Source organism: Lonchura striata, chromosome 1, assembly GCF_050655825.1.
Source record: "Lonchura striata isolate lonStrDom1 chromosome 1, ASM5065582v1, whole genome shotgun sequence".
Lineage (NCBI taxonomy): Eukaryota > Metazoa > Chordata > Aves > Passeriformes > Estrildidae > Lonchura > Lonchura striata.
This window is the reverse complement of record NC_140703.1, coordinates 45,000,575-45,014,154: the sequence shown is the minus strand read 5'-3', so window position 1 is coordinate 45,014,154 and position 13,580 is coordinate 45,000,575. Positions and strand designations below refer to the sequence as shown.

At 35.2% G+C, this 13,580-nt stretch overlaps 1 long non-coding RNA gene across 1 annotated transcript in view; it reads right to left on the bottom strand.

Annotated features, from left to right (window-relative positions):
* Window positions 1-13,580, bottom strand: part of LOC116183737 (uncharacterized) — a 65,431-nt gene that overhangs the window by 29,347 nt on the left and 22,504 nt on the right. The window contains exon 2 of the long non-coding RNA XR_004148423.3: window positions 943-992. This is a non-coding gene — a long non-coding RNA (uncharacterized LOC116183737). The remainder of the gene's footprint in view (window positions 1-942; window positions 993-13,580) is intronic.

Genomic DNA, 13,580 nt, shown 5'->3' with positions numbered 1-13,580 from the left:
TCCATCTTGCAGAGAGTTGGGAAATCCAAGAAATTATCAGCATGTCCAAGATCTATGAAAATCGGTGGTGATGAAGTTCACTCATTGGATTATGGTATCATATAAAATGAGATATTCAAGGAGCCATGGTCTTCCATTTAAATCAGATACACTTGTGAAACTTAATAAACTCTGCCCTATTTAGATAGCTTTGGGTATACACAGATAGAACACAACAGCATCATATTTAATATACATATGATGCATTATTTATCCTGATTTTCAGCATGTAAATATTAAGTCCCATATTCTCTTATTCTGTTTATTATTGAGTAGCAGCTTAATTTAATTCAGTAGGCAAAAGATACAGGAAATTTAAGGATGGCCAAGCTACACCATTAAGTGCTTTATAATGATGAATTAAAGAATTACACATCTCAAAAGCATTGTTATTTAAGAAGAAATTCAAAGATATCTAAGAAGTTATTTAATGTCTAATTTATTATGTTTCTCTCAGCTTTAATTGCATTCTAATTTTCTAATTAATTTTAGAATGAATACTCAAGGGCACACCTATTTATCTGCCAATTTTAAGATGCATAATTGTCCTTGAATAACCAGCATAGAATCTTTAAAAAACCCTGAACACAGAGTTATAAATAATAAAATATTTGAACATTAAAAAAAAAAAGACATCTTAGTCACATAAAGATGTGCTTTTTTTTTTAGACTATGTTCTCTGAAACATTAACAAATGTAAGCATCTTTAAAACAGTTCATTGACATTGAAACTGTCAAAAGTTTTCAAGTTGAGGAATATGATACATATTTGTTTCCAGAAATGTGTTAAAATGGCTTGGAAATGACGAACATGTAATATGAAAAGAAGTCAACCATTTAGCAGAAGCAGTGCTAAATATGAAAGTTGTTCAAAGTTAGAAGCAGTAAAGTATGGTCACTCACTTTTGAAAAGAAAAGAGTTGAAGAATGAGAGTTCATTCAAGTAGTGCACCCTGGAAAATATATGGACACATAAATAAACAGAAATTCACATATATGCATGATTCTCTTTATTTCAGGTGCAGATAAATTTATTAGCAATCATGTGGTTATTTAATAACAGAGAATTTCAGTCATCTCTCCAAGATGAAAATGTAAATTATAAAGTTTTGGCCAAAAAATATGAATGGAACATTTATGACTGTTAATAGTTGTTAAGGTTAAATGTAATGTCAAATCTATACTGATATACTTTGATCATATCAGTTTCTCATCTGAAATTCTCAAACCTTGTTAAAGTATAACTTTTTAAAAGACTTTAATTTTTTCTTGTGCTAATTTATCTTTTATTAAGATAAAGGTCCAAAATTCATCTGGTCATATGATGATATCTACACATTGATTAGTCATCTTTATTGGAAAATAAATAGACAATTACACTATGTCATCTCTTAATATTTACCACTAAAAAGCTGACATTTCTTTATGATCAGAAATGTGTTTGTGCATTTACATTTTTATGACAAAAACTTCACATTTCCTCAATAACTTTACTCATGTATAGATTTAATCATTACATGCTGATGAATACTTGCAGTACAGATACTATGCATTTGTTTAAATATTCAAATAATTTCTTGAACTTAATTTTCTTAGAATAATTTTTAATTTCAAAAACATAAAAATAGTTTAATATTTTTCAGAGCTATGTTTAAAAAGAATTATAACTGTCCTGGAAATCAAACACAGATTTTCTCTAGAAATAATAATCCGTGAAAGAATCCTTACGAATCCTAGTCAAATAGCATTTCAAGAAAACTTACATGTACCTGATTGTCTTCTATTAAACTGACGGAGAGCCCAAAACTGTAAGCAATTATGATAATTTTAGTTTAATAACACTATTTCAAACTCTTGTCTAAAAAAATAGATTAATAACATCTCAAATGACTTTTATCTAATTATGTTTTATTTTTTGAGTGCTCATATTTAAATTAATTAAGAAACCTCAAAGTTTTCTAAAAATCTTCAGTATTTTAGAGCAACAGGATGTATTATTTAAATGCTTTTCTGTTTTGTTTTGTTTTTGGGTTTTTTCTACAGCTATTCAAAAATGCATGGGAATTTTTATTGTCTAACATCATCTACCATTAGTACAGTACTAAATAGATACTGTTACACACATATGAGAATTATTCTGGTCTCTAGATCAGCTTTGTTTCTTTCTTTGTGATTAAAAAAAATAACAAAAAAAATTACTAGCTTCACTCTTCTCTTGAACAGTAATTTTAATCTTTATATGCTTCCTTAAAGAAAAAAAAATCATAACTCTTGAGAACTTACAGCATTGATTTTCTATTAAGAAAGTGACAAAATCAGCAAAATACTATGGAAAAAATTGGTAGGTTAGAAATATTACAATGTTAGCCAAATATAGCATAATATTAAGCAATCAAGTCACTTAGATTTATTTATTTGTTGGAGAGATTTCATTAATAAGTATAGCACAAGTAAAACAAAGGCATCACGTCATTATACCTAACCATAAAATTATATGGGCTTTGTGTTCCGCAGCTCATAAAACAGTATTCCCAAATGTAGTCTAATCTTAAGAGACTCAGTGTTTTTACATTTTCATAACTGCCACAAAACATCTGCAGCAAAAACATGTATGTGTTCCTAGGATTGGCTTTTTTAATCTATTTTAAATAGCTGGTCTGTTTATGGTCTAGCTCTGCTTCTGTGGCTTCTTGATGAAAAGCAGAAAGATAAGACCCTGTATAATAAAGTTATTCCTAATTTCTGTTGCTTAAAAGAAGCAAGTCCTTGCTTAGAGACTTTTGGAAAGAAATGACTTCTACTTTTTACACCGTTAATCTGGTAGTTTGACCCCAACTCTGTACCCTAAAGCAGCATGCCAAAATATGCAAAGCTCTCACAGATTTTCCTTAACTGTGTACCATCTTTTGAACTGCACATGATACAGAATATGAAAGTTTAAATCAACAGTTAAGTCGCTTTTGGGATCTGCATTGATCCTTCTTTTCCCCTTTATTTTTGTACGTGTCAAATTAGCACAGAAGCCCCCTGGACTACAGATTTTATATTTATTTTATATTTCATGATCTTTAAAATAAAAATTCAGATTCATGAATTCTGCAAACTGGTGGAGCAATTTGAGGAAAACTTAATTTTTTTCCTTGAAGAAACATAAAAGTTTCATTTTCTCTGATTCATGGGATCATGTACTTGGAGGTGACCTGAAGTAATGGGAAGGCACATGAGCACCTGCTAAAAATTGTGAGGTAAATTTGGAAAAAGGTATACAAATCTGCAAAGCAGCAGAACAAGCAAAAGTGCAAATGCACAATTTCAGAAATGAGGAAAATGGAGAAAGAAAGAAGGAGGTTATTGCAAAGCAGAACATTCTGAGGCCACGCAAGAAAAGCACCTGAGTGAATTTCTTAGCACAGAGATCAGCCTAAGCAACTGGGTAAAAAGAAATCATCGTGCAGACCAGATCCACCCAGCAGAGCTTCCCACAAACACAGTCTTGTCATTGCTGCCGTACTTTATGCCTGCTCAGGGTGATGGTTTCTTGGATGCTGAGCTGAGGAGAGGAAGTGGCTACTGCTGTGATAACTACTTGCCTTAAAACGAGGCAAAAGAGGCAGTAAAAGGCAGTAAACCCTACATCATGTCTTTTTCCTGCACACAACATCAGTGTGTCAAAGCACACAGAATGCCTTGAAAGAGCAGGGCCAACAAAGCTGTGGAATGGCACAAGACCATGCCAAACTCTTTACTGGGCAGAGGCAATAAAGGGTCAAGTAGCCCTCCCAGCACTGGTAAGGGGTAGCTATTCCAGTCTCCTGGGGAGAAAGTGAATCTGGGAAAAATGAGGGTTTTCACTGTTGTTGAATTATATTATCCAGGAAAACTTGTCATTTGTTTTTATTGTACTTCTTTCTCAGAGCAAGTGTTGTCCCAGGGAGGCAGTCTTTTCCTCGTGTTTGCTGTTGCTCAAAAAGCCAAAACTTTCTTACTGGTGCACATTCCTTACAAACAGGTCTCAACGAAAAAAAAAAAACTCCTTCATCTAAAGTTATCATCTCCTTCTTATAGAAATGTGTTGGCTGCTGGCTCCTCTATTGGAATAGGGGTCTCTTGGACAGTGACATGTCTAACAGCAGTGAAGACAAAATGTTAAATCTAGCTCTCACAGCTGTCCCTTACACCTTACTTGGACCTAAATAAGTAAGTTATGCTAGCTTCACATCCATGTTTCTAAGAATTAGAAAAACATTACAGATAGGTCCTGCTCCTCACTTCCTAAGATGATATATTATGACTTTGTTTCTTAAAGGTGGTGTTCTCTTACTTGCACTTTCCCTTCAACATAAAAAGAAATCAGGGGACAAAAAAGCAGAGAGGGCTCACCAGAGGTGAAGCTAAGAATCTGTGTCTCCTACTTTTCAGTCTCTGACAGCATTTATGTGAAATTTCTGAAAGTCAGGACCATTTCAGTTCTGTACATCAACAAGAGATATAAATATCCAAACTGCTTCTCCCAGTGTGATGGTGGAGGTAAAAAAGTCAGAAGTGATGAAGAACATGGGCATATATATAATTTTCTTGATGAAAGTTAGCATAAACAAAGTGGACTAGAGGGGAAATACAAATTACAACAAAATTATGATCCTTTCTGCAATGGATGTAGGAAGCCCAGCAGCTGGATACTCTTAGCATTTATTTTTTTATTTCCAAAGCTTTGCAAATGGATTTAGTGCATCATGTTTACTCTTCAGCACCTTGACGAAAGGAAACCTCAACTGCAGCAAAGCTGTGGTGTATTTAGCACAATTTATCATCTCTGTTTCTACAGACATTTCTGTTCACACTCTGGGTGCTGCAGCAACTAAAGTTAAAGGAAAATCTTGTCTTGGAACAATGGATCTCTGCAACCTTGTGTTCTAGGACTGACATAGATTTAAGGACCACCAGAACTGACAAGACCTAGGTGTACTGTTGAAAAGGAAAGCTTTTTGATTAAATTCCTGTTTTCAGTAAATGCTATGCAGATGCTATTCAGTTATTTCATGAAGGTTTTGCCATGTGGTACATCGATCAGGAATGCAACATCTTCTGGTAGAACCCATTGCTCTTCTCTAGGAGAACTCCACTTGGTGACAAAGCCTCTTTAACCAGTTTAATTAAAATTTTACTCTGGCAATCTTTTGTAGTTAAAATGCTTTTCTAATTGCTACTTGAACAAAACAAACTATTTACAAATTATCATTCTTGAAGGAAGCAAGGAAATAGTAACTATCTGCTCAAATTTTCTTCTGGGTAAATGCTTACTTGAGATCTTGAAAATCCTTGAAGTGAGTATTTATAAGTAAACATAATAGTGGTTAGAGACTTCAAAGACTTAATCGCAAGAAGATTTAATGTGAGAAAATATTATTAAAGTAAAATTAGTATAAACTAACTTTAGTCATGCCAATGTTCTGTATCTAGTAAGATAGTCTGTTTTTTCTGTAATCAATGGCAATGGACAGGGAAGTCCTAAGGCTATTAGTCTTGACTGCATTTGACACTTTACACTGTGAAATGCTTCTCTGACAACTGACTCCAAAGGGAGTCCAGATAATAGACTTGATGCCCAACTCTTAAAAGCTAAATAAAATGAATCTCATTCTTCATTTCCAGATAATAATAGATGCAATCATTACAATTGCTCCATTTCCACAAACACCCACAGTTCATTACAAGACTAACACATAAGCATGATATTATTAACATAATTATTCTGGATAAAACACAACTATGCATTTCAATAAAAATGGGATCAACTTATTTTATTATCCTTTTTTTCTTTTTTAATTGCAGTCCTTGATGTACTTAACTACTCTTCATTCTAACATGAGAATATTATGTATTAAATTTTCTCTCCTTGAAATACTATTTTTCCCCAGATTTTCACTATGCCCTTCACCTCCATTTGTTCCCCTTTCAATAAAATTGTTTTTGCTTCTTTCCATAAGAGCAAGGATACCTCTTTTAATGACTCACTGTACATCCTGAAGTTGCATTCTGCTCTCGGTGTGTATCCACACTCCTGCTTTGTTGGTTATCATTCTCAGTAAAACATCATTAAAACCACTTTGGGTGAAATCCTACTTTGCTGTAGAGGTCACTAGAAAAATTTCACTTGAAAAAGTTTTCAGTGGGACAATATATACTTCTGTTTGTGAAGAGACCCATATGAAAAATTTAGCCTTCTACAAATCACCCAACCAGTCGGAATTTCTCTCTTTAGAATGCTAAAGAGATGCTATGCAGGGCACACAAAGCTTCACCCACTTGTCAGGGCTTAACTCAAACAGGAAAAGAACAGGCATGCACTTAATTATTCTGGTAATGAGCATCCTGGTGATGTAAGTAGCATAAATGTAAGTTATTACCTGAGTAGTATTTACTTTATTTCTTAACAAGTCTAAGTCCATAATATTAGAGCAGTCTTTTTTACATATTTCAGGTTTCACTCTGAACATCTTTTGTTACATACTGCATAACTAATTACTGTTAAAGCAACATTATTCTAGAGTAACACGGTTATTGAATGCTCCAAAAAGACACCCACCCAGCATTCTCCAAATCTTCTAATGATGGCTGTCTCTTTTCATTCCTTCATTGTTGCCCTGACTGTAGAATTTTCTGAGCTTAAATTGTTCTTGTTTTCAAGGGTGCAGATGTTCAGCTTTTCCAAGAAAAGGCTGTGGTTAGCCAGTTTGCACCTCAGATTTCACCTTTAAAAGATGAAGACTCTTAAGGCTTCTCCACTTTGCAATAATTCACTTTTGCAAAGTTAAATTACTTAACAACTGCAAAATATGCTGAGATCCTGCTGTAAAGAAGTTATGATATGGAAGCTACAAAATGGAAGTATAATGCTTACAAATGCAGAGAATCAGCAGTTTGGGTGACAGGTCATTTGCAAACAGAATGTGAGAGAGAACAAGGTCTCCAGGGAGTAATTTAGTTCATTGTCTGAAGATTTATACCTGCTGGTGTTGCCAGCTGAATAGATTTGTTCCATACAAAAATACAAATTGATCTATTATATGACTTTTTAAAATTCTTCCAAGTCTTTATTTCAGAGAGAGATATTATCTGGTTAATGTACATGCTGTTATAGCAGGATGGGGTGGTGCATTTGAAATAAATCAGTTTAGGTCAAATGAATCGTTATTTCGGAAATTTCTTGTGACAGGCACTTTATTGTTGCATCATTAATAGTGCTTGTTAAAATAATATAATTTTGTTTTGTGTGAACCATAGGATTTCAAACTGGATGTCATTCTAGGGCTTCTGCAGAAGATAATAATCAAACCAACAGAAAGGCTTGAAGAGATGCCTCATGATTTATTCTGTCTCCGAATGCTGACATTCTTATATGTATTGACAATCCATTGACATATACTGTAATGGCTCCGAAACAACTTTTCAGATTATCTTAATGATCTGATAATAAAGTATTTTAATAAGATTTTTTCCCTTTCTGTTATGCAGTATTTTTCCTTCTGCTCTTGATAAAAATGTAAAACTTAAAATAAGTTTTGTCTGGTATTTTTATACAGTTCGATGTTTAACATTGTGTGAAAAATGCTGTTTGATGTAACTGTGCAGAAAATGTGTCTTCCTATTAACTTCTTATGAACTCTGCAAAAATGCCTGCCTTATTTTTGCACAGCTCAGTTTTATATTAAACAACCTGATTTTCTCATAAAGGGGATATGTGGAACTAAACTTCTCACTAATTCTCACCGTGTCACTATTCTTAGGAGAGCTGCAGTTGCCACACTGAAGCATAAATGCTGCATGACAATCCCCAGAACAGCATTTAAAATATTATGTAAAAGTAAAAGAAATACTTTGTCCATTACTTGGCAGAATTCTTTCTCTATGTCCTGTTAGTGGCAAGTCTCTCTTTCCCTTTCTATCACACATTTTCCAGTTTTATTGAAGAGTTCCCTTTGATTGAAAAGAGATTATATAAAGGGAGTAACAGAGAATAAGAAATTGAAAAAACACACCAGCTTATTCTTATCTTGTAAAAGAAACAGAATATAAAGATTGGCTCAGATTAGAATTCATAGAGTAAATGATGGTACAGAAGAAACTAAATGGTAATCTTCATTTATAATTCCGGGGCAGGAAACTGAAATAATTTTATGATCATTAGGATATCACTGAAATACTAAAGGACAACACTAGAAACTCAGAAGTCTGTTGACAAGAAAACTTCTGAATCAAAAATACAGCTGACTTATTTTTTGACATATTTCATTCTTTTTTCTAACTAGCCCCTTACAAAAGTGCTTGCAATATGTTAGAAAACATATATATGTCCAGGAATCTTCTAGTGATGTGGAAAATTGCAATAAAAATATTTCTACCAGTATCAATTGATAGGAAATATAAACACAAGTGTAGTAGATAGCAAGAGGATGAGAACCATACAAGTGGCGGACACTTACAGGAGCAGGCCATCAGGATCCTACCACATGCCTACCACATGCTTCAGTTCTTCAGAAGAAGAATCAGAAGATGATTTGGCAGAATCAGAGATGGTGAGTACATCCTGATCACTCACAGAGGCAGGATGGTTGGATCCTGATGCATCTTTGACACTCATCCACAACCGATACCCTCCTAATAAGAGCCCTGCAAGTGGGGGGATAGACTGGGAAACTGGTGCTGCTTGTCATTGCAGGCCATCCTGGACAGCCTCCCTGGATACTTGCCAGACTACTTACATGCATTCCTGTGTGTGCTAAAATGTGAGTATTAGGGGCTTAGTCAGTGGTATTCTAAAATAAATTAGCATTTGCATTCTGTAAGACCTGAGAGTGCTGTGAGACCATTCTGTGCACCTGAGATACTGCACTGACCCTCATCAATGCCACTGATATAAGGATGAAGAAGCACACACAGCCCCATCTATACTGTGCCATTTTCCCACAAGCAGCTGGAGGCTTCTTGCAGTTGTAGACAAGGGGACCTCTCTTCATCACCTGCCTCATCTATTAAAGCTGGCCTAGAAATTAAATTTTCTGATTTGTGAACAATTGGCTGGTTCTTTTGTTTTGTGTGGTCTTGTGTGGGAAATATCCTGGGCCTTTTCCTTATTGTCCTCATTACACTGATGGTCTTTACGTATATTTACAGGTAAAAACATAGATATCTGTAGATATTCATATATAGTCATATATATATATATATGCATATCTTGTCTTCCTTATGGGAAGGAAATGGAGAGCCATTTAGAGGCTAATCTCAGATCTTCTAGGTGTGACACTTTCAAATCACAAAGTCCAGCCCATTAAAGAGCAGTTTGAAAACGTGCAGTGTGAGCCAGTATCCAGTCTTTGGATCAATCAGATCAGCAAGGGGCAGTGCTCAGCCTGTGGACATGGGCTCCATGCAGATGTCAGGATGGAGACATTTGTTTTGAAGAGTGCAACTGGGATGTTCTGCACTCAACTCTAAGAATTTTCACCGTCGAAGGAAAGCATATAATTTTTTTCCTGTTTTCTCCTAGAAAATATCCATTAGCCATTGAATTCTGTATGGATTCACATAAAGACAAATATTTTTCCTATTAATTATTTTTTGATTGAGATATCTTTATATTTTGCATCAAATCTGGGAAGGACTTTACTAAGGATTTTTTCCAATACTTTATTTTAAGGATTTTATTTTAAAAATCCTCAAATGATCAGAAATCCATGAATCTAAATCAGTGACAATAATACTGCTATCTTAATTATATTTTGGCTCCTTCTCCAAATCATGTTAAAATCTCAGCTTAGCCAAGTATATAAGCAAGTTTCAATAATTCAGATGTCTCCACATTAGAATATGACATGAGAGCAGTCACAGGACTCTTAATTCTGTTTTAGTAGAATCTAGTGGATTGCTACTTATGTACAATTCTTTTTATTATTATTTGAGTCAATGAGATTGCTAATCAAGTAATATGAAGCAACTAATGTATAGGAGGAGGCTAATGTCTAATGGAATCTCAGAGCCATAAATTCATTTGGGATTTAACATCTGTGGTGTTCACCTATGGTGCTATCTGTTCTGATTCTTCAAGCCACACCTCTCTGAGAAATGTCAATGCATAGAATGAACTGCATAATAGTTCTGTTTGACACCAAATATCATATCCTCATGATGTGTTGAGAAAAGATACTGGTGCAACATCGAAGGAGTGCAATAAAAACTAAAAAAGATATGTCATGAAAACTATTAATTCTGTTGCATGACCTCACTTGGAGGTGTTGAAGTAACTCCAGGACAGGTGCAGTGCAAGGCTCAGTGGATTAGACTGGTCTCTGCTAAATGGAAGGTTGCCTTGCCCCACCGTGTCATCCAAGGACAAAAAGAGTGCAAAAGAGTTTTGAGTTCCCACTGAAACAAAGTCCTTCCCTGAAGCTGAACTCAAATCCCATGTAGTTCATTGTTAAGGTACCCCTCATGCTTGATGATTGACTGCCTTGTCATGCATGAGATATCAAAACAACTAATATTTGACTCAATTAAATTACCTCTTAAATCCCATTAAATCAGGTCTCCTAATCACATAAAAAATGCTTCATCACTAAGTTTTAAATATCCTGTATGGTCTGCAAAATTGATGCCTTGCATTTCAGTAGCACCAAGCTGAGTTTTTGCAGTTTTTGTATAACATCTGAATATTTTTTATCTTTACTGCAACAGTGTTCATATGTTTTACTATTGTACTTGTACTAAATGCCTCAGCAGATCTGTAGGTCTTCTTCACAAACAATTGACAATCAAATGATAAATTCTGAAGATGGTTTTCTTTCACAAAACATTTCAGTGGACCTCATCTTGTATGACCTAGCATAGAAGAAATGCTAATTTCTGTGGGTTGTGCTACTGAACTTGAATTTATTGCATTGTGCATCTGCTAGAAGTATTGGTTAACCAGAACAAAATTGGCCAAACTGTTGTTAGAGGGGAGAATCAGCTTTTTTTGCTACATATGATTCAAATTTCTCACCTTCTGAAGTCAGCATCCTATTTAGCCACTACAGAGAAACGGGTGCTTTTAGGGATTATGCATTTGACCTGCTTCAGACATAGATTTAGGATCAAATGGTTTTATATCTTACACAGTGGTTGTTTTGTGGGGTTTTTGTTTCTAATGAATATGAAGTGAGTAGAGTGTAGCTCAGCAATAAACATGAAAGAGAGAAGTTCAGTGAGATGCAAATCTTCCCAGCAGACTACAAGTGATATGAAGGACTGTATGTCACAGATACTTATGCCATCTTCAGTTATTCTGTGTTTCTGTTGTTCAGACAAATGCTTTGCCTGTTTTATATTGAACTAGAGGCTGCACTAATGAAAATGACTGCCTGATGCAAAATAATTTCAGTTAAACAATGCTGAACTTTGAGAGATACTACTGGCAACAAGACTCCAATTTGACCCTGTGCCACTGATTGTGAGCCTCTGGGATCTGCTGTTCAGCCAGTTCTCAATCCACCTCAGTCTCTGCCTATTCTGTTCACACCTCCTGAGTTTATCTATGAGGATATTCTTGCTCTTTTGGAAGGCTGGGATGATATTTACTTTCTTCCAGTCCTCAGGAATCTCTCCTGTCCACCACAACCTTTCAAAGATGTTTCTGAGTGCCTTGTTTATGGTATCTATCAGCTTTCTCAGCACTCATGGTTGCATCTTGTCAGGGCCCATGGATTTGCTGATGTTAAGATCTGACCCAGTGGGCCATGACCAAGCAAAATTCTTCCTTCCACTGTTCTTTACCCTCTCTCCTGGGTAAGATATTCCTGAGAGTTGGTCTTGTTGGCGAAGCCAAATGCAACAAAGATTTCATTTGAAAATAACCTCTTATAGTATCATGTTGTTGTTCCCTGGGAGAAAACAAAGTTGCTCCATGCAAATAAAATGCTGTGAGTCCCGAACTCTAACTCAAATGTCCCTTGGGATTCAAAGAATGTTCAAGTCACACATCAGAATCAGTACCTCACTGCTGACTGTGTTGTCATGGTGATTCCTCTTCTCTACTGGTTTTATGAGAAGGCTCTAGAGGCCCACAATACCTCATAGTATGTTTCTAAAAGGTCAGCAATGCTCTTGGTAGTATAGAGTTTGGAAACCATGTCCATCAGTAGTCCTTACTTCAGTGAAGGTTGGTGGCTCAAAGCAGAGCTTGTTTGGGAAACTGACCATCAGACCAGTTTTCACTTTTAATTTTGCAAGCCACAGTCCTTGCAACCTCAATACGTGTGACACTTGAAATACAGACTTCTCTTGCTGAAAAGAAAGTTGCAGAAGCTCAGCTGTCCTTCTGCCTGTGTTACATACTTGACAAAGTCATTCTGGCCAGGTTTTTATGCCTTTTTTCTCTCCAGCATCAGAATGTGAGGGAAATTGCCTAATGCTGAGATAATTTCTTCAGCTCTGGTGAATGTACTTAAAGAAAACAAATATAACTCACCATTTTTACATAATGAGATGTTTTGTTTTTCCTCCCTCTGCAGCATTTGAATAGAGTATATTCAATATACTCTATTCAAATATATATATATAGAGAGAGAGTATATTACTAAGAAGATAAGTTATTACATTTCTATGAAAGCAGATCATCTTAAAATTAGATCATGGTTTTCTCTTAAATGTTCACGTTTAATTTTCAGTGTGGACTTTCTAATCTCATAGATAAGCCCAGAACCAAAGCTCAATGAAGGGATTTTACAGCTGTCGTTTATTATGTTTTCAGTCAACCTCATAAAACACATTTTACTTGCAGATATGCATGAATACAGCAAGGAAGGCTAGCATGTAAACAACAAGCTTCTAAGCATTAGACACAGAGGTATTCAGGGAAGGAAACAGTAGTTGCACCCAGTAAATATGCTGCCAGTCTCAGACTTGTTCAGTCTGTAGGGCAAAGAGTTTACCATGCCTTTGTGTTTATGTATGGTTAGAAACCAAAATATCAAATTTGTATTACTTTTAGTAATTTGAAGCCTTTTGAAGTGAGCAAAAGAGCTGTAGCTACTTTACTGGGAGCCTAGAAAGTGATAAAAAAGGATTCCTAAGGTAAGGATTCTAAAGAACAGCACTAAACATTAAGAATGTGAGTAGTGAGATTTCTAAAGCAAGAATCAAAAGAGACATATCTGACTGTGTAGTCTCTTTTACCCTTTCTCATGCATGTCACATTGACTCATGAACAGTCTTAGTTCTTTCAGACTAAAGTTGAGACATTTTCTGTGGAACAGGCAACAGTGTCCAGTACTTTTCTTTTGTGAGGTCTCCTGATTCTCATTTGAACTTCTACAAACAGCTGTAATATGAATAAACCAGATTAATCATCTACTTTGCTGACAGTTGTATTCACCAAAACTGAATAAACAAAGCAAAGTAACCTAAACTTAAATTATTGCTATAGTTTGCAGATAATTGTCGGCTGTGATGCGGATAATTGTGAAATCCATGTGGTTTTTTTGCACTCATTATATTAAATGTTTCTT